Source organism: Carcharhinus amblyrhynchos, chromosome 17 (genome assembly GCF_965287045.1).
Source record: "Carcharhinus amblyrhynchos chromosome 17, sCarAmb.v2.hapA, whole genome shotgun sequence".
NCBI lineage: Eukaryota > Metazoa > Chordata > Chondrichthyes > Carcharhiniformes > Carcharhinidae > Carcharhinus > Carcharhinus amblyrhynchos.
Window position 1 is genome coordinate 7,224,930 of NC_137340.1, and position 27,395 is coordinate 7,252,324.

Sequence of the window (27,395 nt, forward strand, 5' to 3'; positions counted from 1 at the left end):
TGCTCTCTGTCTCTTTTTGTCTCAGTTATTAACATCGATTGTAAATAACTGTGACCCCAGCACTCTTTTTGCCTCACTCCACTAGCCATGACCTGTCAACTTGAGAATTCCTCAATCATCCCAACTCTCTGCTCCCTGTCCGTTGATTAGTCCTCTATCATGCTAATATATTATCCCCAACTTCATGAGCTCTTGTGCGTCAACCATTTGTGTGGCACCTGATCGAATGCCTTATGGAAATCCAAGTCCACATCTACTGGTTTCTCTTTCCTTCCCCTCCTAGCTGCATCCTGATAAACCCCGAACAACTTTGTCAAATACAATTTCCCTTTTATAAAACCTTGTTGACTTGAAGGAATGGCATAGATGAAAACTATTTAGTTACTTAACTGTGTGTGTGGAACTAGAGGATATGGGTACTGTAATCATTTAAAGGCTCCTCTAGTTAACTTAAAATACAATGATTTATTACAACTATATAAGCAACTATTTACAGAGTGATTTAACCAGACTTTCCATGTTTGGCTGGTAAGCCCCAACAGCTGGGATGAGCGCCAACACATCCAGTGAATCCTTAACTCGCTTGGACCAATGTGTCACCTGACCCCTCCCCCACAGAATGTCCCTTTAAGAGGCTAGCTACTAGAGGTGTAAAAAGAACAAGCCTCGCACCAGTATTTCCCTCCCCAACTCCCAACATGGATGTGATGAATAGAAGAGATTCACACAATATTAGCTCGTTCTTTTGAAACCATTGTCGCGGCAGGTTGGGAGCTTCTGCCATGAGTCTTCATGTGACTGAACAGGCTGATTCTCGACCCACAGATCTTTGGATACATGGGGGAGGATATCCCATGAGGTAGTGGGATCTGGAGAGCAAGGCCTTCTCCCCAATCCTTCCTTCTCTGCCACCACACTGCCTCATCATTAAGATGTTGTGACCCAAAGAGTGATGCAGCTCGGTGGACAGCGGTCATCATTTTGAATGATTGGGAGAAAGCTCCTCCTATTCGTTAATGTCAATGCCGCCATGTTTCAGGGAGAGCTTTAGAGAAAAGTGTTTTCTTTGTCCTTTCCTGGAACGTTAACCATCTGAGAGTTGAGAAAACAGAGGCTGCCTGGGGAAATGCTTTTGGCTAGTCCGTCGTGGTTGATTTTTGCAGGAGTTTTGCCTGAGTGCTTGTGGAATTGGCTTCAAGAAGCATTTGTCAGGTGCTCATTGTATCGATTTGGGCGGGGGAGAGTGTGGAGGTGGGGGAAGATGCATTGCTGGTGGAATTTCCGTAGGACATGTTTTAATAAGTGGCAGAAGTCCCTTCACCAAAATCCCTTTATTTGCAATTCCAACAGCAGTACACAGAGTGCGATCAGCCAGCAGTCTACCTTTGGGAGTGCCAGAGGAACTGACACCCGCGGTTAAATACGTGGAAGACTCTCCCTGATTGGCCCATCTATTGACTCCTTAATCAGGGAGTTTGTATTCCAATAGGCCAACCTCAATGGCCTGATTGAAGTCATTACACAAGTGTACATGTTGCTAATGCGCACTCCAGCTCTCGCTACAGTCCAGGAGTGCAGTGACAACAACTGCTCTGTACACGAGGACTTTTGTTGAGTTGCAGGGGTCTTTGTTGTAGCTCACCGCTGTCGTTTGCCGAAGGCTCAGCTGTGCAGTGTTGGATCTCCTCATCAGTGGTGGCCTTTTGAGAGAGATGGCTGCCAAGATATGGGAAGTGCTTGGCATATTCCAGACTCATTGAATGATGCCAAAATATTGCACCCCTTTTAAATGGTGAAGGAGAGATTCGGGACTCTAGACCAGGAACAGTTCAGCATAGGGTGATTGTGCTGTTGACAAATAAGTTAGGAACTTTTTGCACTAGGGATGGGCAATAAGTGCTGGCCAGCCAGCAATGCCAATGCCCCACAAACGCATTTCAAAGCTGAAATTATATAGTGTCATTGCGCACATCCTTGTTAGACAAAATTGACTTTTTCAACTCTCAATCTTTTCATTATTGTTTTGCAAAAGGGTCGATCAGGTTCCACGATATTGTTTTAACATGGAGCCTCCAGTTATCCTGTGTACAATTCATCAGTCATAATGTCTCCCTGTAGCCACAGTTCTTGTGGCGTTTTGATAATCCCTACGGATCCCACCACACACCTGGTGTAGCGTTTTCCATGTTTCCCGTCAAGCTAATGAGAGAAAATATTTGCCAGCAGCTGCTCTTCCTCATGTGCAAGTCTTCAGCGAAGGTATTTCTCTTCCCTTCGCTTCATTCCAATGACCTGAAAAACCACGTCTCCTGGGCCCAGGTGCGAGTGATGTGTTCTCCATTCTGTGCACAATTTCAATTGGCCTTGTACAGACTTTATCAAAGAGCCAAGCTACTGTAGATGAAACAGACGGAAAAAAATATAGTGGAAAGACTTGCATCTATGTAACGCCGCTTTTCGAGACCTCATGATACCCAAAGCACTTTATGATTAATGAAATGTGAGTATTGTGCCTGTTTTAATTTAGGGAAGCCTGATAGTTAGTTTGTGCCCCAGAATATCCCACAAAGAGCACTGCGATAATAAACAGTTTTTTTTCTGAATGATGTTGATTCGAACACAGAACAGCACAGTACAGGCCCTTTGGTCCTCGATGTTGTGTCGAGTTATGTCAAAACTCAAGATCAAGCTATCCCACTCCCTATCATTCTACTGTGTTCCATGTGCCTATCCAATAACTGCTTGAAAGTTCCTAAAGTCTCCGACTCCACTATCACAGCAGGCGGTCTATTCCACACCCCAGCCACTCTGAGTAAAGAATCTACTCGGGCATCCCTCCTATATCTCCCACCATGAATCTTATAGATATGCCCCCCAGTAACAGCTACATCCACCCGAGGAAATAGTCTCTGCACGTCCACTCTATCTATCCCCCTCATCATCTTATAAACTTCTATTAAGTCGCCTCTCATCCTCCTCCACTCTAAAGAGAAAAGCCCCAACTCCCTCAACCTTTCCTCATAAGACCTACCCTCCAAACCAGGCAGCATCCTGGTAAATCTCCTCTGCACTCTCTCCAAAGCTTCCACATCCTTCTTATAATGAGGTGACCAGAACGGAACACAAGGATTTGAAGGATCAAAATTGCTCAGGCTGCATTTGAGAGATTTTAGAGATGTTTGCAGGATGGAAGCTGGCCATTCGGCCATCGTGTCTGTGCCAGCCCAACATTGAGCTGTCCAGCCTAATCCCATGTTCCAGCCTTTGGTTGGTAGGTTACGGCACTTAATGTGCATATCCAAGTACTTCTTAAAGTTTAGGCAGGTTTCTGCCTGTACCACCCTTCCGGGCAGTGAGTTCCAGCTCCCGCCAGCCTCCGGGTGAGAAGGATTCCCTTTGAATCCCTTCTGAAATGACCCCAGTTAATGAACCCTACAACCAAGGGGAATGGTCCTTCCTATCCATTCCATCCACACCCCTCATAATTTCATACACTTCAATTAGGTCTCCCCTCAATTCCCTCTCTTCCAAAGACGACAACCCCAGCGGTGCGGTGACACAGTGGTTAGCACTGCTGTCTCACTGTGCCAGGGACCCGGATTCAGTTCTGAACTCCGGTCACTGTGTGGAGTTTGCACATTCTCCCCGTGTCTGTGTGGGTTTCCCTCCGAGTGTTCCAGTTTTCTCCCACAATCTGAAGATGTGCGTGTTAGGTAGATTGGGCGTGCTAAATTGACCCTAGTGTTAGGGGGATTATCCGGGTAAATATGTGGGGTTACGGGACTAGGGCCTGGGTGGATCTGTGATTGGTGCAGTCTCGATGGGCTACATGGCCTCCTTCTGCGCTATAGGGATTCTATCATCCAGCCTTTCCCAGGAACTAAAATTCTCCACTGCAGACATTGTCTTCCTAAACCTTTCCCCTTAGCCGAGTGGTCAATATCCAGCAGGGATATAGTTCAGACAAGGGCAGGAGGGGACTTGTGGAAGATCTCACCAGAAGGTGGTGGGAATCTGGAACTCAGTGCCTGAAAGGGTGGAAGAATGGGAACCCTCCCAACATTTAAGAAGCATGTAGCTAAGTACTTGAAATTGCCACAGTGTACATGGCTACGGGCCAAGTGCTGGAAAATAGCATTAGCTCAGAGCTGATTGCCGTGAAGACCCCACAAGTGGGCCACCAGATAAGATTAAAAATTATTCCACATTGATGTCAATAAACAAAATCTAATCTTTGTTTTTGGCTACGTAGTTGGCATTGCCATGTCCCGATAAACCTTGGGCCTCCCAAGCGGTTTGGATTTTTTACATTGATTAGGCCTGCGTGCAAGGGCCTAACTGGTGTAAAATATCAGAACCACACACGTGTGGCCATTTCCCAGCCAGTTTGGGTTAGCAACACAAAACTCTCCAAACCGCGCACATGTGGCCCTTTCCCCGCTGACACACGCACAGGAAATCCCGGGTTCTTTGAGAATCGGAGACGCTGACCACAAAGTTGATGACAAAAGCCAAATGCGCCTACACAAAAAAGACACATAAGCCTGGGAAAAGTGTGGGAGTCAGGGAGAGATCGCACAAAAACAGGAGAGAAGACGGGGAGAAGTAAAAAAAATTCCCATTCTGGGAAGAAGACAGAGGTAAAAAAACAGAAACCAATAAAGGTGAGTCAAGGAGAAACCAATTCTAGTATTGTATTTGACATGCAAATGGTAATAAAGATTTCATTGTAAACTTCTTAAACTAATGAAAACTGTAGTGAAAGGTGTTTTGACATGTTTTTAGCATGTCTTAGGGAAGGCAGTTGGAAAATAAAGGAGATGTATCTCAACTTTTTTTATAGTATAAAGGTGTGACCTGACATGAAAATAATTGGGATCCCCTGGATTAGGTAGATGTTTGATGGCTGGTGCAGAAAGATGGGCCAAAGGCTTCTCTTACTGTGCTCAAAAACTCTATGGGTGGCATTTTACAGCCTTGCTTGGGCGAGACTGGAAATTCCTGCCTTAGGTCAATGGAGATTTCTGTTAGCGGACCCTGACCTGCACAGTGTTAGAGTTCTGGTCGATGACTTTAAAACTCTTCGGTACCTTCCGTGCAAGCACATCTTTCCAATAAGTGCGGTGACCAGAGCTGTATACAGTACTCAGAAAATACTGGAAAATCTAAGCAGGCCTGACAGCATCTGTGGAGAGAGAATAGAGCCAGTGTTTTGAGTTTGGATGACCCTTTTGGGATTTCCCAGCATTTTCTGTTTTTGTTTCCGATTCCAACATCCACAGTGTTTTGCTTTTAGGTTATTTTGTACACAGTACTTCCAACTGTGGCCTGACTTCTCTATTACAGTGTAACACCCTGCTCTTACCTTCTGTGCCTTGCTTTGTGAAGACAGGCGTTCCGCATGCTTTATTGACTACCTTGTCCAGCTATCTGTCCACCCTTGGGGATCTGTGAACATGCACTCCAAGGTCCTTCTGCTCTTCCACACATCCCAATATCCTGCCATTTATCATGAATTATTTTTCCTTGTAGTTTCCCCAGATGCCTATCCCCACACTCCTCAGAACTGAACCTCACTTTCCACTATTCCACCCCATGTGCCTAGCCCACTGATATCTACCAGCACTCTGCAGTCTCCTTCTTTATCAGCTGCACAGACAATTTTTGTATCATGTTCGATCTTCTCAATCATCACTGCTACATTCCTGCCTAACTCAGTGCTGTAAATAAAAAGCAAGGGTCCTTGCACTGAGCGCTGTAGAAGGAACCCCACTAGAACCAATTCTTCCAGTCACTAAAACACACACCAACCATTACCCATTGCTTCCTGCCTCTAAACTAATTTTGGATCCAACGTGCCACTTTGCCTTGGAGATCCTGGGATTTTAACTCGTCCGTCATGTGGAATTTTACCAAAAATCTTGCTAAAATCCATATAATCTGACATCAAATAACTCTGTGGAATTCAGGTCATTTAGTGCATTTAAGACAGATAGATAGGTAGGCTCTGGATTGATTAAGGAATCCATAAAGGGATCAAGGGCTATGGGGAAAAAGCGGGAGAATGGGGTTGAGAAACTTATCAAAGTTAAAAGCTGTGATTGAATGGCAGAGAAGACTTGGGCCGAATGGCCTGGTTCTGATGTTATATTTTATGGTCTTAAATGATTGTCCCTGCTAAATCCTCAAAAAAAAATCAATGTTCCTTGGACATACCGTTCCCTTAACAAATCTGTGCTGTCTTTGATTAATCTGTGTCTTCCTAAGTGAATATTTATCCTGTCCTTCGGAATGTTTTTGAATAAGTTTCCCACTGTTGAGGTTAGATTGACTGGTCTTCAATACTTGGCCCACCCCTTTCTCCCTTTTTAAATAGTGGAACCGCGTTAGCTGTCCTCCAGTCCTTTGACACCACATATTCATTCCGAAAAGATTGGAAAATGATGGTCAGAACCTCTGCTATTGCTTCCCCCAGCAGCCGAGGATACATTTTGTCTGAGCCTGGGGATGTATCCACTTTCAAAGATGTTAAACCCCTCAATACCTCCCCTCTCTTTAGAGACAGAAAGCAATGGGTAATGGCCAGGGTGTGTGTTTGGTGACTGAAAGAATTGTTTCTTTTAGGGTTCCTTCCACAGCGCTCAGTGCAAGGGCCTTTGCTTTTTGTGATTTACATCACTGAGTTAGACAGGAATGTAGCAGTGATGATTGAGAAGGTTGAAGATGATACAAAAATTGTCTGTGCAGCTGATATAGGAGACTGCAGAGTGCTGGTAGATATCAGTGGGCAAGGCACATGGGGTGGAATAGTGGAAAGTGAGGTTCAATTCCGAGGACTGTGGGGATAGGCATCTGGAAAAACTACAAGGAAAAATAATTGTGTTCATTTTGTCTAACGTTCGGCACTGCTTCCAGGCAGTGGTCTTTATTGTCTCTCTTTTATTGGAAGCCCATGTAATGGGCAGGATTTTCTGGCCCTCACCCCTCGGCGTGCTTTCCGGTGGCAGAGGCCACTTGCCGTTAGCCACCGGCTGGATCTTCCAGTCCCGCCGAAGACTCCAGCGGTTTGCATGGATCGCCCGTCCCAATGCTGGGGAACCTTTGGCGGGACTGGAAGATCCCACTGGTGGAAGAACTGGAAAATCCCGCCCAGCGTTTTCATGAACATCCAATCCAACATCCTCCCCTCCACATGTGTTACCCTAATGTTCCCTCATAAATCCTTTTCTTTATTCACTTATCCTCTTGCCCCTTTGTGCATTTAGAACAAAAAACTTTGGGTTTGCCTTAATTTGGCTTGCCAGTATTTTTCATGTCCTGTCTTTGCTAATTGTTTAGTTTCACCTTGCGCTTTTTACTCTCCTTCTGGTTTTCTGCTGTATAAAACTTCCTCTGTGTTGAAAAGTTTATCTTTTCATCTTCCCTTTGAAGCCTCTATCGCCTCTTGGCCTTTTGGCTAAGATCAAGTGTCGTTTCTGTTTTTATCAGTTTAATATCTAATGGGGCCCAGTATTAAATTCAGAATGGCAGAGTGTGGCGACTTCCTGTGAGCAATCCCCAGCATGGCCCCTAATTCTGTCTTTTACTCTGGTTACATTCTGCGCCCTCTCCATCCCTTCTCCCCATGTAATCTATGAACGGTATGCTTTGTCTGCATAGCTTGCGAGTAACAATACTTTTCACTTTATCCCAGTACATGTGACAATAAGTCAAATCAGATACTGACATCGAGGAGATTCTGGATTTGTTAGTCCAACCCTTTGTCTTTAAGGGAAGGTACTTGCTCTGAACCCTCACTTTGTTGTGCAAAAATATACTTTATTTGTAAAAGACCTCTTTCACTTTTTCACCTCCCTCCTACATCTGCAGAGGTCTTCAAAAAATTTCCTTTTTAATTGTCCTTTCTTCAGATCATCTTTCTCTTTAGACTCACTGATCTTGGCTTTGTCCACATCTCCCTTTTGTTTCTTCCCTCCCACCTCTCTCTCTCTCTCACTCTATGTCCTTCTCTCTCTCTTTCTTTTCCTCTCTCTCTCTTTCTTTTCCTCTCTCTCTCTTTCTTTTCCTCTCTCTTTTTCTCTCTCTTCTCCCACATTTCTCTCTTCCTCTGAAATTCTTTACTGATTTGCTCTTATCTCTCACCTCAGTCTTTGCTCGCTCTGCCTCACTGCTAAATCCTTCACCACTGACTCCATTTATTTCCTGACTCTAATGCTTCTCAGTTCTTCTACATGATATAGCTCGAGATGTTGCATTACATGATAGGAGCTATACAAATGCAAGTTGTTGTACATGGCTGATCCATTCCAGCAGCGAGGAATCTTTACTGGCCTCATGATGAACACTTCCTCATGACTGAATTAAATTTTCACTGAATCATATTAGACTTCTTTATGAATTTTCTCCCAGTGCTCCGGTCTCCTCCTACAGTTCGAAAGATGTGCTTGTTAGAATCCATACAATCCCTACGGTACAGAAGGAGGCCATTCCGAGCCCATGGAGTCTGCACCAACCACAGGCCCTATCCCCCAACCCTACTTATTTACCCTACTAACCTCCTTACACTAGAGGGTAATTAGCATGGCCAATCAATCTAACCCACACATCTTTGGACTTGGGTCATTGTCTGTGTGGAGTTTGCATGTTCTCTCCATGTCTGCATGGGCTTCCCCCAGGTATTCTGGTTTCCCACCACATCTTTGGACTGTGGGGGGAAACTGGAACACCCGGAGGAAACCCATGCAGATATGGGGAGAACATACAAACTCCACACAGACAATGACCCAAGCCGGTAATCGAACCTGGGTCCCTGGTGGTGAGAATGCTAGCCGCTGTGCCACCCCTAAAGGTGCAATGACCATGCTAAATTCTCTCTTTGTACCCAAGCAGGTGCCCAACTATGGCGCCTGGGGGATTTCCACAGTAACTTCATTGTAGTGTTAATGTAAGCCTACTTGTGACACTAATAAATAAACTTATAAACTTAAACTAAGTTGTGTTGTTTTGTTTTAAGTGGAGCATGGTGAACAGTACAGAGGTGGCAGCGACTACTTTGCGGCAGGCAGGCAAAAGTGATATTTCCAAACTGTGGGCACTGAGTAGGTCGGAAAGGAAAGTGACATGCTGCTTTGTGGTGTGAATCGAATATGGTGTCACTGATAAGAGTGTGCAAACTGATCTCTACACACAAGCTCCCAGCAGAATGGATGAGGGAAAGATGAAGTTTGTGGAACCCAGAATGACATCCAAAACAAGAACAACTCGTAGTTGGCATGCATAGATGTTAGTGATTCAGTTTCATGTTTTCTGGGGAAGCTTTTATTGATAACTGGATGAGTGTCAAGTAGAGGTGTAAAAAAATATTTATAAAATAGTGTGCAGATAAGGCAGCATGGTTTAACTGTAAAAGTGCTCATTCATAGATTTTTTTTGGCACTTTCTGATCTCCAGTGGCATGGGGAGTCAGAGGCTATGTTAAATTGGGGCCAGAATTCAGTGAGGACTTTTAGGAAATGCATTCTATGTGCAAGAGTTGTAACATATAAAAACAGAAAGTGCTGGAAAACCTCCCTATAGAGAGAGAAGCAGAGTTGATGTTTTGAGTCCACATGGGTCTTCAGAGCTTTTCCAGCATTTTCTCTCTTATTTCAGATTTCCAGCGTCCGCTGCATTTGGCTTTTTAGTTTTAATGTATTATAGGTTTGTGGCTGGAAAATGCCTCACGGACGCTCTTAAAGCTCTGCTTCGTGCGCTTGAGTGGAATGAGGAGTTTTAAAAAGTGCGCATTGGCAAGGTGTTACTTTTAAGACAATTCCTTCAAAGCTGCAGCGGGGTGCCAGTTACCCCGTGGATCTTGAGAGATCGTAAACCGACATGCAGAAGATGTTTGCAGGACAGTGGTGTCATGTTCTGGGTTTTCTCTGAAGAATTCTGCCTCGTGCTTATGACGTGACTGAGTCTGTAGTGGACTCCAGTCGACACCTTTACCTGTCCTGCCGACTAGATAGCACGCCCCTGGATTAATAATGGTCCAGTAAGAAGTCTCACAACACCAGGTTAAAGTCCAACCAGTTTATTTGATGGTAAACCCCACAAGCTTTCGGAAACGCTGTTCCTTTGTCAGGTGTGTGGAAGGTTCTGATCCGAGAAGGGCATCAGAACTTTCCACCCACCTGGCCAAGGAACACCGTTTCCAAAAGCTTGTGGGTTTACCATCAAATAAACTGGTTGGACTTTAACCTGAGACTTCTTACTGTGTTTACCCCAGTCCAACACCGGCATCTCCACATCATTAATAATGGTCCACCATTGCGATGATGGCCATTGGAGATTATGGGGCACCCATTACATTCACCTCCCTCTGTTGGCAAGTGGAAAACAGCGCTCTATTTACCCACTCTGACTAAAATTATTTACAGATAGAATACTACACAGAAACAATAAATGTGGCATGTTATTTAAAACAGTCTATCTTGCACAATAGCCCACAGTACCCATTCCAAGATATGCCTTTCCTAAGTGCTATATGTCTTGCACATGTTCCCCAGTAGTCCTCACATAATTCCTGACTATATCATCTGACTCATGATGAGTAATGCCATCTATGAATGAACACATGTAGTGTTGCTTTTTTCTATTCTTTTACAGTATATGGGTATCATTGGTAGCGCCAGCATTTATTGCCCATCCCTAATTGTCCTTGAATTGAGTGGCTTGCTAGGTCATTTCAGAGGGCAGTTAAAAAGTCAGCCGTATTGTTGTGGTTCTGGAGTCACATGTAGGCCAGACCAGGTAAGGATGGCAGATTTCCTTCCCTGAAGGAACGCTGGCCTTGTCAGCAATGTCCAAATCCCACAAAAAGATGTCTGGGGGAAATGGTAATATCTTCCCGTGGGTTGGTGGCTCAGTTTAATGCTTTAGCGATTGGCGCATTGGAATCTGCTCATGTTAGCTCATCAGGCATTTCATCCCAAATTCTGACCCACTTCGTCTCTGAATACATCTGATGCATATCGCAGGAATCCAAACATCTCCCATTGCCGTGGTGCGCAAGTGTTCTAAATGATTGAGGGCGGCACAGTGGTTGGCCCTGCTGCCTCACGGCTCCAGCGACTGGAGTTCGATTCCTGGCCTGGGTCACTGTCTGTCAGGAGTTGGCACATTCTCCGCGTGTCCATGTGGGTTTCCTCCAGGTGCTTCGATTTCCTCACACAGCCCAAAGATGTGTGGGTTAGGTTGATTGGCCATGCTAAATTGCTCCTTAGTGTCAGGGAAATAAACAGGGGAAATATGTGAGATTAAGGGGACAGGGCCTGGGTGGGATTGTTGTCAGTGCAGGCTCGATGGACTGAATGGCCTCCTCCTGCTCTGTCGGGATTCCATGATTACTTCCTTCAAGGAGTCACAAAGGAAGATTTGATTAAGAGGCCGTTCGCAAACAGAAATATCTCAACAAAATAAATGACTTGGATACAAATGTGACGGACTGAAATTGCCAACCAGAAATCACTCCGCAGGAATGGTGGAGCAGGCTCGTGGGGCTGAATGGCCTACTCTTATGTAACAGGACAACATTTCTCTCAGTGAGCTGAGGGACTGGGGAGGAGGGTTGTCAGGCATTACTGATTTCTATGAGGGACTCATTGGAAAAGCACCAGTAGATTGGAAGTTAACACAATGTTGACACCTAAAAGTTGACAGAAAGTAATGCAAATTAAAAACCCATTGTTCCCCTTCAATTCCACGTGGAATGATTGAATCGTTTGCGAGGAGTTGGCTTGAAGATTATCTGTGCAAAAGTAACCAAATAAAATGCAGTCATTGCGGCTTGCGGAAGGGAGCATTGCACATGCCCAATCTCTCTGACTTCTTTAAGATGTGACAGCCTAACTTGGCTTTGGTAAATGCGACAACATCAGAGTCCTGGACTTTCGAAAGCATTTGACAAAGTAATGCGTGCAAAATGCAAACCTGTGCAAATATTAGGAGTGGACAAAATATTGCCTGAAAGAGTAGAAAACTAGGAGTACTTGCTGAACTGATCCACTTCAGATCAGCCATGATCTTATTGAATGGCGGGGCAGGCTCGAAGGGCTAGATGGTTTACTCCTGCTCCTATTTCTTATGTTCTTATGGAAGAGTTATATCAGAGTTGGAGGAGGTGCTTAATGGGATAGCTCAGTGGATGATGATGGAATGACCATTATTTCCAGTTTGCATGAATACCTTAGATTGAGAATCTCAAGAAACTTGGTCAGTTTAGTAGACGTTAGCAAGTCAGTGTCTACTTGGAGAAATTGCAAAATATGTTGGAAAAACACAATTGGACGTCACAAGGGGGGATATAATTTAACACAGGCAAATATAAAGTTCTCCACATAGGGAAGAACAATGGGCGCCATGTGTAACCTATAAATGGTGCAGAAACTAATAGGTAGGAAGCTGTAACACTGTTGAGTCTGAGTTTGACTTGCTGCTTAACCTGCCGACCCAATACAGAGCAGCAATCACCAGTGTGACAGAAGTATATCAGATACAAGCCTCAGGAAGGCATGAGGCTGAGAAGTGACTTGACTGAGGTACATAATCTGGTTAAAAAGAAGGATCTTTAACATTTCTTCAAACTAAATTGGGAGAAGAGAATAAGAGGAGACAAGTTTGAACTGATAAATTTCAAATTTAGGAAGTTTATCTTCACACCGATTAAGTGCCTGAGGTTACTTAAAACCATGTTGTAACGTGGGACCTATATGGTCTTTCTGGATTTACAGGAGCTGGAAAGCTTTCACTATCTGTAATTATCCTGCACTCCAGTACTGTGTCAGTGCAGCCGGTTAATGCCTCACCTTCATCGCAGAGGCAGTGAGCTAATTTTCAAATTGCATTTGCCCCGTCTTTTCAGAGCCTTATTCGTATGTAGTCCGAAAATACCCCATCTGATCCTGACAGCCATACATCAACATCAGCCGCCCGTGTCAGGAGGTGTGAGATTTGCTGTCAAAGGACGTTTGTGGTCGATTGGAATTCCTGAGAGTCAGGCTGACGTACAGGTTTGTCGCATCTTGTAGTTTTTGACAGGAGCTCTGAACTCCGAGAAGGTGGAGGAAGAAGGCTGGCAATTCATGTGACTCACACACATTGTGAAAGCTCTCTGAAAGGCTGCTTCACCCAAGACTCCTCACAGTTATTATTAAACTGCGCAAGAGATGCATTCCAATGAAGCATATTGTGACCCCTTGTGGGCTGAGTCTCTCTTTCTTGTTTTTACTAATTCTATGTTGCATTCCTTTCACACTGTAACTGTAACCCACTAGTTTTTACCTGCACGCATTGATTTAAGATTGTGCTACTTTTGGCCTTTGAAAGAATGTGCTGGCCATCCCACACAATCACCGTCAGGTCACTTCTCCGCCTCATGCCTTCCTGAGGCTTGCGTCTGATATAGTTCCACTACAGTGGCGATTGCTGCTCTATATTGGGTTTGCAGGTTAAGCACCAAGTCAAACTCAAGACTATCTATTAATTTCTGCGCCATTCATAGGTTATACATGGCACCCATTTGTCCGGAGTGTCCACAGTCTCCCTGTGTCGGTGTGGGTTTATTCCGGATGCTCCAATTTCCTCTCTCAGTCCAAAGGGTATGCTGGTTAGGTGCATTGACCGTGCTAAATTCTTCTTCCGTGTACCCGAACAGATGGCAGAATGTGGCGATTCGGGATTTTCACAGTAACTTCATTGCAGTGTTAATGTAAGCCTACTTGTGACACTAATAAATAAACTTAAACTTAAAAATTTTGCAGCATATCTGCTGCTATGTACTTTTTCTTTCTTCATTTGTGGGACGTGGGTGTTGCTGGCTGGCCAGCATTTGTTGCCCATCCCAAGTTGCTGTAGGAGGGCAGTTGAGAGTCACCCACATTGCCGTGTCTCTGGAGTCACATGTAGGTCAGACCAGGTAAGGACAGCGGATTTCTCTCCCTAAAGGATGAGTGAACCAGATGGGTTTTTCTGACAATTGACAATGGTTTCATGGCCATCAGTAGATTCTTAACTCCAGATATTTGTTATTGAATTCAAATTTCACCATCTGTCGTGGTGGGATTTGAACCCGGGCCCCCAGAACTGAGTTTTGGATTAATAGTCTAGCGTTGATACCAGTAGGCCATCACCTCCCCTTGGCCCTAGAGTCTGGCTATTCCCCTCTGCTATGTTGCTTCCTTTAATACCAACTGTCGTGTAAGCACCCTGATAAAGACAATATGGTTTTCTTGGATGATTCTAGGTGCTGTTTACCTGTCAGGAATGGAGGAAAAAGCCATACTTTCATTTGCCAGCGATATGGTTTGGGAGTGGCACCATATTGTGACCAAGATTCATTAAGAGTCTGGAACTTTCTGGCTGTTCCTGATGGTGGAATTTTCCAGTTCCACAGTTGGTGATTCCTCGCCATGGGTTTCCTGGTGATTGGGGATGGGGGGGGGGCTTGATTAGTACAGGAATCCCCATTGACAGAGGCGAGACCAGGAGATCTCAACTCTGGCCTCTCTGAAACATGTTGTGGAGTGAGTAGAAACTCTCATCCTCTGGTTGATGTTCTAGACACGGTTCCTACTGTGGTTAATCAGTCTCCAGTCTCCAGCAGGTAGTCTGTGTGGGGCACATACCTCACAGCTTGTGTCAACATTGAGGACTCCCTTCAAGGCTTAATTTTCAATCTCTTCTTCAATTCGCTCCAGATATGTGTCCGAGGCAGAGTGTTCACACCTAGGAGCACTGTCTGCTCTTTTTGAGATCTGTATTCTAACATTGTGACATTTTACTGTTACTCATAAAGAGCTATGAGCTAATTGCAATGTGAATATATATCCTGGGCTGTCACATTCACTGTCGCAATGAAGTCATGTGCCAAGTCACCAGCCCACCAGCCACATGGGCAGCAGCAAGAAATACACTGAAATAAACTCCAGCACTTTGAGTACTTCTCAGTTATGGAGATCAGAAGACATAACAGCCACGTAGCTGGTTGCTCCAGTGATTCTGTCTGTCCACTTTGCTGACCTTTGCACCTTGTCTTTGAGCTGTGCTTACACATCCAGAGATGTGCATGTTAGGTTGATTGGCCATGCTGAATTGATCCTTAGTGTCGGGGGGGGGTTTACAGGGTGATTGTGTGTGGTTATGGAGATAGGACCTGGACGGGATTGTGGTCAGTGCAGGCTCGATGGGCCCAATGGCCTCCTCCTGCACTCAGGATTCTGTGATTCTATTCTATGGCACTGCCCACTTCTTGTTCTTTTTCGAAATGTCAGTCATTGCTGAGTGGCTCTGCTCTGAGTCAGGAAGTTGAGGGTTCAGGTTCCACTCTGCAACTTGAGCACAGAATCTGGGCTGACACAGCAACATGGTACCGGGGGACTGTTACACTGCGGAAGGGAAGTGCATCTCTCAGATGAGACATTAAATCGATACCTCTCTCTCGGCCGAACATAAAGCTCCTTTGGCACTATTTCGAGGAAAAGAAAGGGAACCCTCCCCTGTGTTCTGCCCAAAATCTATCCTCTAACCAGCATCACTAAAAACAGAAAATGCTGGAAAATCTCAGTAGGTCTGCCAGCATCTGTGGAGAGAGAATAGAGCCAATATTTGGTATGAGATAGAAATGTAATGGATTTTATACTGTTGAAGAGGAGGTGGAGCAAAATAGGTCAGAAATAGGTATGAGCTTGGAGAAAATTGACCAAGATGTCATAGAATGCAAGGGAAAGAGAATGGTGTTAAAGACTAAAGGAGGTACTGATAGTGGCGTCGAGGTAAGGGAGCAGAATGTGTTAATATCAGAACAAGGGTCAACAAGGGTTTGTGAAAGCAAGAGTGAGGAGCAAGTGACAGATGGCTCTGTGGGGGAAGAGGGGGAATTGGGACGACAAAAATTTGATTAACAGAGGCGATAAGATGGAGGAGAAAATTCAGGGTCTGAAGTTGTTGAACTCACTGTTGAGTTCCTCAGGCTGTAACGTGTTGAATCAGAAAATGAGGTCCTGTTCCTCTGGTTTGTATTGGGCTTCACTGGAACATTGCAGCAAGCCAAGGACGGACATGTGGACATGGGAGCGAGATGCTGAGTTAAATTGGCACACGACAGGGAGATTAGGGGTCATGCTTGAGCGAAGACATTCCACAAAACATTTCTACTTCTCTCTCCACACACGCTGCCAGAACTGCTGATAGCGAGGGGGATTGAATATAAAAGTAGGGAGGTCTTGCTGCAGCTGTATAGGGCATTGGTGAGGCCGCAGCTGGAGTACTGTGTGCAGTTTTGGGCGCCGCACCTGCGCAAGGATATTTTGGCCTTGGAGGGAGTGCAGAGGAGGTTTACTAGGCTGATACCGGAGTTGAGGGGGTTGAGCTATGAGGAGAGGCTGAATAAACTAGGCTTGTACTCGTTAGAGTTTAGAAGAATGAGGGGAGATCTCATTGAGGCGTATAAGATGATGAATGGGATGGATAGGATAGAGGTGGAAAGACTCTTCCCGCTCAAAAAAGACAGTAGGACTAGGGGGCACAGCCTCAAGATAGAGGGGGGGCGGTTCAGAACGGAGTTGAGGAGGAACTTCTTCACTCAAAGGGTGGTGAATCTCTGGAATTCTCTGCCCGTTGAAGTGGTGGAGGCTGCCTCGCTAAATATTTTTAAGAAGCGGGTTGATGGGTTTTTGATAAGAGAGGGGATTAAGGGTTATGGGGAGAGGGCGGGAAAGTGGAACTGAGCCACGACAGATCAGCCATGATCTTATTGAATGGCGGGGCAGGCTCGAAGGGCCAGATGGCCTACTCCTGCTCCTATTTCTTATGTTCTTATGTTCTTATGTTCTTATTTTCCAGCATTTCTGTTTTTGTTTCCCCAGTGTCTTACTTTAATTATCACTTAGAAATGGTTTGATTGGTCATTTACCACCTTGTCATTTGTGGGACAGTGGTGTGTGCAAGTTGGCTACCGCTGCTTCTGATATCACAACAGTAACTACACGTCTGGGATTGACTGTAAATCCATTTGGAACGCCCTGAAGTTGCAAAAGGCTCAGAAATTAATGCAAGTTCCTCCTTCCTTTGGGCCGTAATGTCTGTATGGCTCATATCTGGTAAGTAACTAGTTGAGGGGGTTCCGCACCAAGGACAACAGAGCACTTGTGATTTGTAACTGAAAGCTCAGATTCAATAGGCAACGCACAAAAAGTCAGCTCCGAGTGTCATTTTGAAACCTAAACACGGCCAGCGCTTCACTTGCGATGAATGGATGGCTTTGAAAGGTCATTTCTGGTCTCAAGGTGGGTCAAGTGTGAGGTTAAGAAGGTTAAGAACCCTTTTCCTCACCGCTTGTTCTAAAAGCCTTTGGTTGTCATGCACGCAGTGAAATGGATAACAGCCACACTAACGAGGGCAATGCTGCGCATTAGTAACAGTAAACTCATCTACCGCAGGTACGTTTGGAGGAATTGGACCTGATAAATGTGCCTATTGCATTCTGACCGTTTGATTGGCTCGATTAGCTTTATATATCCTGAAACTGCTGAGGTTCTCCAACACGGTTTTTCTATTCCTCTCCCTTTGTAAAATTGTGGTCTTGCGCGCACAGTTATCTGAGGAATACTCTGCAACCAGGTCAGGAAGAGTTATGGAAGACAGATTGCATGTTTTCAGCACGCTTATGGAAGTTGAAGCAGAGTTTACTCTGAAAGGTGGGGTTCCAATGCGTTGTAAATTCTGCCTAGTATTTATGTGGGTGGGTTGTAGCTGGGCTGGAGAAAAGACTTCCATTTTATCCGGCTATGCTGGGAGCATCCTGCATTGCTGTTGCTGTTAATAGGATCCAACACAGCTGGGTTTTAAAGGTGAAGAAATACTTTGCGATGTTCGTACTGAATGTGTACATGTCTGAAAAATACCGCACTGTACTCTGTATACCATACTGCGTGCTGTATACCATGCTGTCTCTTACACATCATAGTGCTTGATATATTATTTATGTGTGTGTGTATATACCATACTGTATACCATGCTGTCTGATATATATACCATATTATATCCTATATACTATGCTGTCTGATATATACCATATTATATCCTGTATACCATGCTGTCTGATATATACCATACTGTGTGCTGTATACAGTTAGCTCGGTTGACTGGACAGCTGGTTTGTGACACAGAGCGATGCCAACAGTACAGGTTCAATTCCCACATCAGCTGAAGGCCTCACCTTCTCAACCTTGCCCCCCGCCAGATGTGCGGTGACCCTCAGGGCAAATCACTACCAGCCTAAAGTCATCTGGAATTATGGCAACTTTAACTTACAATATGGTATATATCAGCTCCTGTGGTATATGGTACAACATAGTAGCTAATACATTCCCTACTACCTTCCACTCCATGTGGACTGTGCTAGGATCTGAAGAATTCTGAAAGATCAAAACCAATGCTTCTCCTATACCTGTAGTCATCTCATTTAATGATGTGGAGATGCCGGCGTTGGAATGGGGTGGGCACAGTGAGAAGTCTCACAACACCAGGTTAAAGTCCTGTTGATTTGGAATCACGAACCTTCATCAGGTGAGTGGAGTCCAACCTGGTGGAGCAGCAGCACTCTGAAAGCTCGAGATTCCAAATAAACCTGTCTCATTTAATACCCTGGATGTCGGCCGTTCGGGTAACTTTAAAACCTGTTAATTTTTTCAGTACTAATTTCTTTACTAATAATAACACCCCAGAGTTCCTCATTTCCATTCAGCAGTTGGTTCCCCACTATTTCTGGTGTGATTTTGTGAAGACAGATGGAAAGTATACATCAAGTGTATAAGAATAAGCCTTTGCCTTATTCCTCATTGTAAGTTCTCCTGTGTTTGGCTGTCAAACATTTGCTTTCACTAATCTCATCCTTTTAACACACCTATAGAAACTTTTACCATCCGTTTTGATGTCTCTTGCTAGTTTCTATTTTAGCTTTCTTCATCATTTTCTTTGTCTTTCCTTGTTGAGTTTTACTTTTTTCCAGTTCTCAGGTCTTGCTCCTCATCATGGCAACATTCTTTTCCTTTAGTCCTGGGCTCTCTTTAATCTCTTATTGGCCACGATTGCACCACTTTATCAGTGGGATTTTTATTGATTAAGGAGATCTGTATTCATTGCAAATTCTGAATTAATGTTTGCCATTGCTTATCAACCATGATATCTTTCACTCTGGTTTCCGAATCTACCCTGGCCAGTTTGCTGCAGAGTTTACTGTAATCAGGTTTAGGTTTGTTCTTAACTAGTTTAATGTTAAAATTTATTTATTAGTGTAACAAGTAGGCTTATATAGTTAAGACAGCAATGAAGTTACTGTGAAAGCCCCTAAGTAACTAAGTCATTCTCAATCTCAGTATCAAGTTCTATCGAAGTCTGACCCTCAGTGAGAGTAATATGTGGATATATACCATGCAATATGATGCATATTGTGCTGTCTATTTTATGTCACACTGTGAAAATGATGGGGTGATTTGATTCATTCCTTAGGCTTTGGTGGGGAGTTGATAAGGTATTGCTCTTTCTGATGTACAACATGATGTGATATATGCCACACTGTGCGATGCGAAGATATTGTGTGATATAGGGCCAGATTCTCTGATCTCACTCGTAGCTGGGGTTCTTCCGTCCCACTGCAGTAAGTTACGCTGTGCACCAAGTTCTCCGTCCTCTTGTTAGCGGTGGCGGGGCCTGAACAGCTGGAGAATTCTGTGCCTGATGTATACCATGCTGTGTGAAGTTTGTTGTGAGTGAGCCTTTCTGGATGGATCTGTATTTAATTGCCTCGATCTCTTTGATCAGTTGCATCTTGCAACTGGTAAAGTTATTGTATCCAAGCCATGTTAGTGATACCTCTTAAAGAGTCAGTGATATAACTGGAGCTATATAGTCACATTTCAGCATTAACCCTGGATCTCACACAGCTCATCTGTATTGGACAACATGATTTGGTTTTGTTCATTATTATCACATATATTGTGATACAATGGAAGTATTGTTTCTTGCATGCTGTACAGACAAAGTACACCATTCACAGAGTACATAGGGGAGAAAAAAAGGAGAGAGTGCAGATTATAATGTTACAGACATAGCTAGAGGCTAGGGGAAGATCAGCTTAATGTAAGGTAGGTCCATTCAAAAGTCCGATGGCAGCAGGGAAAAATCTGTTATTGAGTCGGTTGGTATGTGATCTCTGACTTTCGTATCTTCTTCCCTGACAGAAGAAGGAGGGCAGTTTTCTCGGGGTGTGTGAGGTCCTTGATTTTGCTGGCTGCTTTTCCGAGACAGCGGGAAGTGTAGACAGAGCCAATGGATGGGAGGCTCGCACGCTCGTTGCTTTATTACATTGCAGCTGATGGCTGGGTTCAAGTCATAAAAGAAATGGAGAATGGTGTGAAGTAGCAGAAGGATTTGTAGTCTGATTCACTTTTCTGGGGGAGAGGGTGGGAGGGTGGGGGAGGATAAAAACAGGCCATTCTACCCAACTGTTCTGTGTTGTTAATGCTCCACACAAACCACCTCCTTCACCGTATCCGCATAAACTGCTGTGCCTTTCTCCCTCATGCATTTATTGACCATTCCGTGGAAGGGATTTATGCTGTAGACAACTCCATGTAATAGTGAGATACACATTTCCATCAGGACCATCAATCCAGTTTCCATTCCCTGGATTTGTCTGGAATGGGGTCCAAGCTCTGTCCTTTCTGACTCGGACAGCGATACTGTCAGTAAGCTAAAGGCTCACTCAGCACATACAATGCAAGTTGTTTGGAATGGACCCATCTGTGAAGTTCCCATTATAACCAAACGCTGTTTCAGGCAGAGAAAGGGACTGATTATAAAGGCTTCAAAACAGAGCCTTAATGCTTCTGTAACCCAAAAACACAACATTGCTGAACAACGTGACTTTATTGACAAATTCTGAAATATAATCTTCACAGCAAACTGAGCGACTAAGCATACTGTCACTTTGAGATAGGATGCTGCTCCTCTGAAGGCCCTTAACGTTCCCCAGTGAGTTTTCTCAGCTTTTCAGTCCAGGAAAGTGTGTGATTGTTGGCCGGGACTTGGCTAACCAGTCAGCTGCAATGTTGTTGGGTTAAGGATAAAGGTAACCCTGCCTAGGTTGCTGCTTCCAATTGGTATAGGTTTAAGGTGAGGGGGGAGAGATACAAAAAGGGTCCAGAGTGGTAGTTTTTTCACACAGGGTGGCGAGTGCCTGGAACAAGCTGCCAGAGGCAGTAGTAGAAACGGGTACAATTTTGTCTTTTTAAAAAGCGTTTAGACAGTTACGTGGGTATCGAGGATTATGGGCCAAATGCGAGCAATTGGAACTAGCTTAGTGGTTAAAAGAAAGGGGGGCAGCATGGACAAGTTGGGTCGAAGGGCCTGTTTCCATGCTGTAAACCTCTATGGCTCTGTGCTCAGGAGCAACCCTTGTACCAAGTGAAAAAAGCGAGGTAAAATCTGGGCTTGGTTATGCTTCTGTCAGGCCCAATTAACCAGTTAATATTCTCTGCTGAGCCTCGCGTCTGGATAACTATCGCTTGGTTGGGATAATGTAGAGAAATTAGGCAGATCAGTGCCTCTGGGAAAGAGGGGAGAAAACTGCTGTGAAAAAAAACACACAAAATACTCCTTAGAAAGGCAAAAGCTGAGGGGTGTCCTTGTCTTCAAAATGATGAAAGGGCTCGAGTGTCCTTTACAAAATGAAAGGGCTTGATTGGCTAAATGTAGAGAAGATGTTTCCAGCTGCTGGGTAGATCAAACCTGGGGACCCACAAGTCTGAGATAGACACCAATAAATCCATTTGGGAGTTTCGGAGAAACCTCTTGAGCCAAAGTGTGGTAAGAATGTGGAACTCGCCATGACAGCGTATAGACCAAGCGAATAGCACAAACACCCTTCAGGGAAAGGTGGACAACAGCATGAGAGAGGGAGGAAAAGCATGTTGATGGGGTTAGATGCAGCGGGGTGGGAAGTGGTCTGTGTGGAGCAGAAACACAGCAAGAAGTCTCACAACACCAGGTTAAAGTCCAACCAGTTTATTTGCTAGTAAACCCACAAGCTTTCGGAAATGGTGTTCCTTCATCAGGACCTTCAGAACCTCCCACACACCTGATGAAGGAACACCATTTCCGAAAGCTTGTGGGTTTACTATCAAATAAACCTGTTGGACTTTAACCTGGTGTGGTGAGACTTCTTACTGTGTTTACCCCAGTCCAACGCCGGCGTCTCCACATCATGGAGCAGAAACGGCAGCATTGGACCATCTGGATCGAATGGCCTGTTTCAGTGCTGTACACTCTATCATTGTATGATTGATACAAGTCTAATAATTGTCAGCTTGCAATATGAACACTGTGTGTTATCGGTCTGATTATCAATGAATTGGTTAAAACAAAAGTGCCTGGTTGTTTGACACAAAAATAGGGTCCCTAGTTTAAACGGGTTAGTTTTTTGCAGTGGGTGTTGAATGGCAGGTTTACAGGGTGGAAGTTGTACTCAGAGAATTGTAGAATCCCTGCAGTACAGAAGGAGATCGTTTGGCCCATCGAGTAATGCTGATTCCTCCGAAACCAGCCACTGGCTGGGTTTGATTGGCGGCATTGAGACGTAGGTAACTAAGTGCTTGTGCGATGAGCGGTTGACCTTTCCGAGCAGGACGTGAGTACCGATGACAGCACAGAGAGCTGGGAAACAATCCCACACCAGGCCCTCTCCCTGTAACCCCATGCATTTACCCTGCTAGTCCCCCTGCCACGAAGGGGCAGTTTAGCACTGCAAATCTCACAGTGCCAGGGACCAGGGTTCACTTCCCAGCTCGGGCTCACTGCCTGTGTGGAGTCTGCACCTTTCCTCCAGGCGTCCTGGTTTCCTCCCACAGACCCGCACATCTTTGGATGGGGAGGAGTGAAGGGACATTTGGAAAAAATGTCATGTGTGTGTGAGGGGTTAATTCACCCATTTGCATTCCTCTTCGCAAACTGTTTTTCTGGCGCTGCTTCTAATTGTCTGAAACCTTACGAGTGTTTAATGAATAACATTAAAAAGCATTTAGAAGGTTACATTGGGAAGATGGTTGTAGAGGGGTATGGGCCAAATGCAGGCAATTGGGACTAGCTTAGGAGTTAAAAAAATGAGGCAGAATGGACAAGTTGGGCCAAAGGGCCTGTTTCTATGCTGTAAAGCTCTGAGTCTAACATGTGGTGGCCCTTAACAATGTTACCGAAGAAACAACAGATTGGAATTGGTGTGGGTGACATGGTTTAAAGAAAGGTTCCAGGGAAAAGTTGGACCACAGTGTGTGCTCAAACAAATGCTGATATAACGCCACAGTCTATTGGAATGAGTTAGCCCTCAGAATGATGAAGGATCTCAGGAGGGAATGAACCATGGACAATGGCCAGGTCCTGTCCCCGTCATCAGTTAATGCTGAGTCCTTCGAAACCAGCCACTGGCTGGGTTTGATTGGCGGCATTCAGATGTAGGTAATTAAGTGTTTGTGCGATGAGCGGTTGACCTTTCCGAGCAGGAGGTGAATACTGATGACAGCACAGAGAGCTGGGAAACGGGGGCTAAGGTTCAAGGAGAACTGCAGGCCTGAACCAGCCCTGGAAAAGAATGAGAGGCCCTCAGCTTGCTGTGAGACTGTCGAGGCTACTAGTTCACCCCCATTCCGCACTGAACTGACTCACATCATGCAAGCGAAGGTTTATTTTGATTTATAAGTGAAACATCTGCTATCACGGTCAGGCCTTTGCTAAGCAAAGACAAGACAGGGGAGAGATGCGCTGAATTTTTTCACAGGTCTAACGTCAGCATTTTACAAAGACCCATCTTTCTTCCTTGTGAAGTGTAAGACCTTTCAAACTCCACAGCGGTTGTGTCGTGTGTCCTTTTCTCCTCTGATTTAAACTGTGTTGGAGTCTTCTGCATTCGCACGGCTTCATCTGTGTCTACCTGCCCTGTATACGAGTCAAAAGGTCAGATACAAGAGTGTTGCTCTTCTTTCAAAACTAGAGAACTCAAACCTTTAAAAGCCAGAAAACAACCATAGAATCCCTAAAGTGCAGAAGGAGACCGTTCGGCCCATTGAGCCTGCACCGACAGTAATCCCACCCGCACCCTATTCCCATAACGCCCACATATTTACACCACTAATTCTCCTGACACTAAGGGGCAATTTAGCATGGCCAATCAACCCGCATATCATTGGACTGTGGGAGGAAACGGAAGCAGTCGGAGGAAATCCATGCAGACGCGGGGAGAATGTGCAAATTCCAAACAGTCACCCAAGCCGGGAATCGAACCCGGGTCCCTGACACTTAGAGTCTGCAGTGCTAACCACTGTGCCATTGTGCCACTGAGTTATTTGGAGTAGACAATATTTGGATAGTTTTGGGCCATCCTACAATAATTTGTGACGCTATTCTCCTTGTAATGGACAGCAGACTATGCCGATGCTGCCATATTTTTGTAGTTTTATATAAAAAAAACTCTTTCAGCAGTGCTTGTATTTGAAGTGTCTTGACCCCAAACTCTTGACTTCCTCTCTTTAAATCTCTCTGCATCCGTATTTCTGCTCCTTTAACACCCTCCTTTAAGATAATCTTGGCACTGGACATGGCAATGTCCAGCTTGTCACCCCACCAAAGCTTTTCTCACTAACACCCGGGGGCTTGTGCCAACATTGGGAGAGCTGCCTCACAGACTGGTCAAGCAACAGCCTGACAAAGTCAATCTCACAGAATGGTACCTTACAGATAATGTTCCAGACATCACTATCACCATTCCTGGGTATGTCCTGTCCCATTAGCAGGATAAATCCACCAGAGCCAGCAGAGATTGCAGGACAGTGGTCAGGAGAGAGTTGCCCTGAGAGTCCCCGATATAGACTCCAGGTCCTGTGGAGTCTCATGGCATCAGGTTAAACAAGGGCAAGGAAACCTTCTGCTAATTACCAAGTACTGCCCCCACTCCAGCTGAAGAATTTTTTTTATTATTCATTCGTGTGACAAGGGCATCGCTGGCCCATCCCGAATTGCCCTTGAAAAGCAACTGAGAGTCAGTTGCTGTGGCTCTGGAGTCACATGTAGGCCAGACCGGGTAAGGGTGGCAGATTTCCTTCCCTAAAGGATATTGCTGGACCAAATGGGTTTTTCGCACAATCGGCAATGGTTTCATGATCGTCAATATATTCCTAATTCCAGATTTTTTTAATTGAATTCAAGTTCCACACCTGTCATGGCGGAATTTGAACATGGGTCCTCAGAACATTAGCTGAGTTTCTGGATTAATAATCCAATGATAATATCACTAAGCCATCTGCCTCCCCCATATCTGTACTCATTCATGGTGAACACCAGTTGGGAGAAGCACTGACAGTGGCAAGGGTGCAGAATGTACTCTGGGGTGGGGTCTTCAGTGTCCATCACCAAGACAGGCACCATCACAAACTGAGCTGACTGGTCCTAAAGTACATCGCTGCTAGACTGGGACTGCGGCAGGCTGTGAGACAACAAGAGGGAAAAACTTGCATGAACTTGTCCTCACCAATCCACATGTCACCGATGTATCTGTCCATGGCATTATTTGCACAAGAGCGCCTTGCAGTCCTCATGAAGATGAAGTCCCACCTTCGCGTTGAGGAAACGCTCCATCGTGCTGTGTACCACTACACTTGGTGGAGGAATCAATGAGCGGGGGTGGGGGGGACATAGTTTCAAGGTAAACCATGGAGATGTCAGGGGTAAAGGGTAAGTTTTTCACTCAGAGGGTGGTGGGTGAGTGGAATCGGCTGCCGTCGGTGGTGGTGGAGGCGAACTCACTGGGGTCTCTTAAAAGACTTCTGGATGAGTATGTGGGATTTAATGGGATTGGGAGTTATAGGTAGGTCTATGGCCTGGTAGGCACGGATGTGACCGGCGCGACTTGTGGGCCAAAGGGCCTGTTTGTGCTGTAGTGTTCTATGTTCTATGTAAGAGGGAGAGGTTTCGAGGGAATGTGAGGAAGGTAGTTGACACCCAAAGGGTGATGGGAGTCTGGAACCATCCTGAAAGGGTGGTGGAGGCAGAGACCCTCATAACATTTAAGAAGGATTTAGATGTGCACTTGCGATGCCAAGGCACACACGACTAGGCGCCAAGCGCTGGAAAATGGGATTGGAATAGTTGGGTGGTTGTTTTTGACTGGCTTGGATGTGATCGGCTGAAGGGTTTTCTCTAGGCTGGGCATCCTCGATCTGTAACCTCATGCCCTGCATATCCCTCATTCTACCATGACCACCAAGCCAGGCGATCAACTGTAGTTTAATGAGGGGTGTAGGAGGGCGATACCAGGTGTACCTAAAAATAAGGTGGTAATCGTAACATCCTATAGTGCAGGAGGAGGTCATTCAGCCCATCGAGTCTGCACTGACAACAATCCCACCCTGCTACAGATAACGAAACAGCATGAGATAGACAGAGCTTAGCGATCCCATAGCAAGGACTTCGATCCAAGATCTGCAATCATGTTACATCCAGCCGTGAATGGCGATGGATAATGAAACGACCAACATGAGGTGGCGGCTTCACAAATATCTCCATCCTTAATGATGGAGGAACCCAGCAGATCAGTGCAAAAGATGAGACTGAAGCATTCGTAACCATCTTCCGCCAGAAGTGTCGAGTGGGTGATACACATTAGCCTCCTCCTGAGCTCCCCAACGTCACAGATTTAAGTCACTGCAAAAACTCACCATGACCTCTTTGACAGCATCTTCCAAACCTGTGACCTCTGCCACCATAATGCTTCTGTGAAATGTCTTGGAACAGTTATTATTTTGTGAAAATCAGTATGGGAATACAAGTCGTTGTTGTCTCAAAGCTCTTCCTCAACCTTTATTCTCATTACTTGAATAAAACCCTTTCAAAAGTATTCACGGCACAGTGGTTAGCACTATTGCCTCACAGCGCCAGGCACTGAGTTCGATTCCCGGCTTGGGTGATTGTGTGGAGTTTGCACGTTCTCCTCGTGCCTGCGTGGGTTTCCTCTGGGTGCTCTGATTCCCTCCTGCAGTCCTTTTAGATCGGAGTTGAGGAGGAACTTCTTCACTCAAAGGGTGGTGAATCTCTGGAATTCTCTGCCCGTTGAAGTGGTGGAGGCTGCCTCGCTAAATATTTTTAAGAAGCGGGTTGATGGGTTTTTGATGAGCGAGGGGATTAAGGGTTATGGGGAGAGGGCGGGAATGTGGAACTGAGCCACGACAGATCAGCCATGATCTTATTGAATGGCGGGGCAGGCTCGAAGGGCTAGAAGATGGCCTACTCTTGCTCCTATTTCTTATGTTCTTATG

At 45.2% G+C, this 27,395-nt stretch overlaps 1 protein-coding gene and 1 pseudogene across 10 annotated transcripts in view; both read left to right on the forward strand.

Moving 5' to 3' along the window:
• Positions 1-27,395, forward strand: part of LOC145354308 (ankyrin-3-like) — a 736,920-nt gene that overhangs the window by 379,804 nt on the left and 329,721 nt on the right. The gene's annotated exons all lie outside the window — the stretch shown is intronic.
• Positions 7,437-7,546, forward strand: LOC145354590 (U2 spliceosomal RNA; annotated as a pseudogene).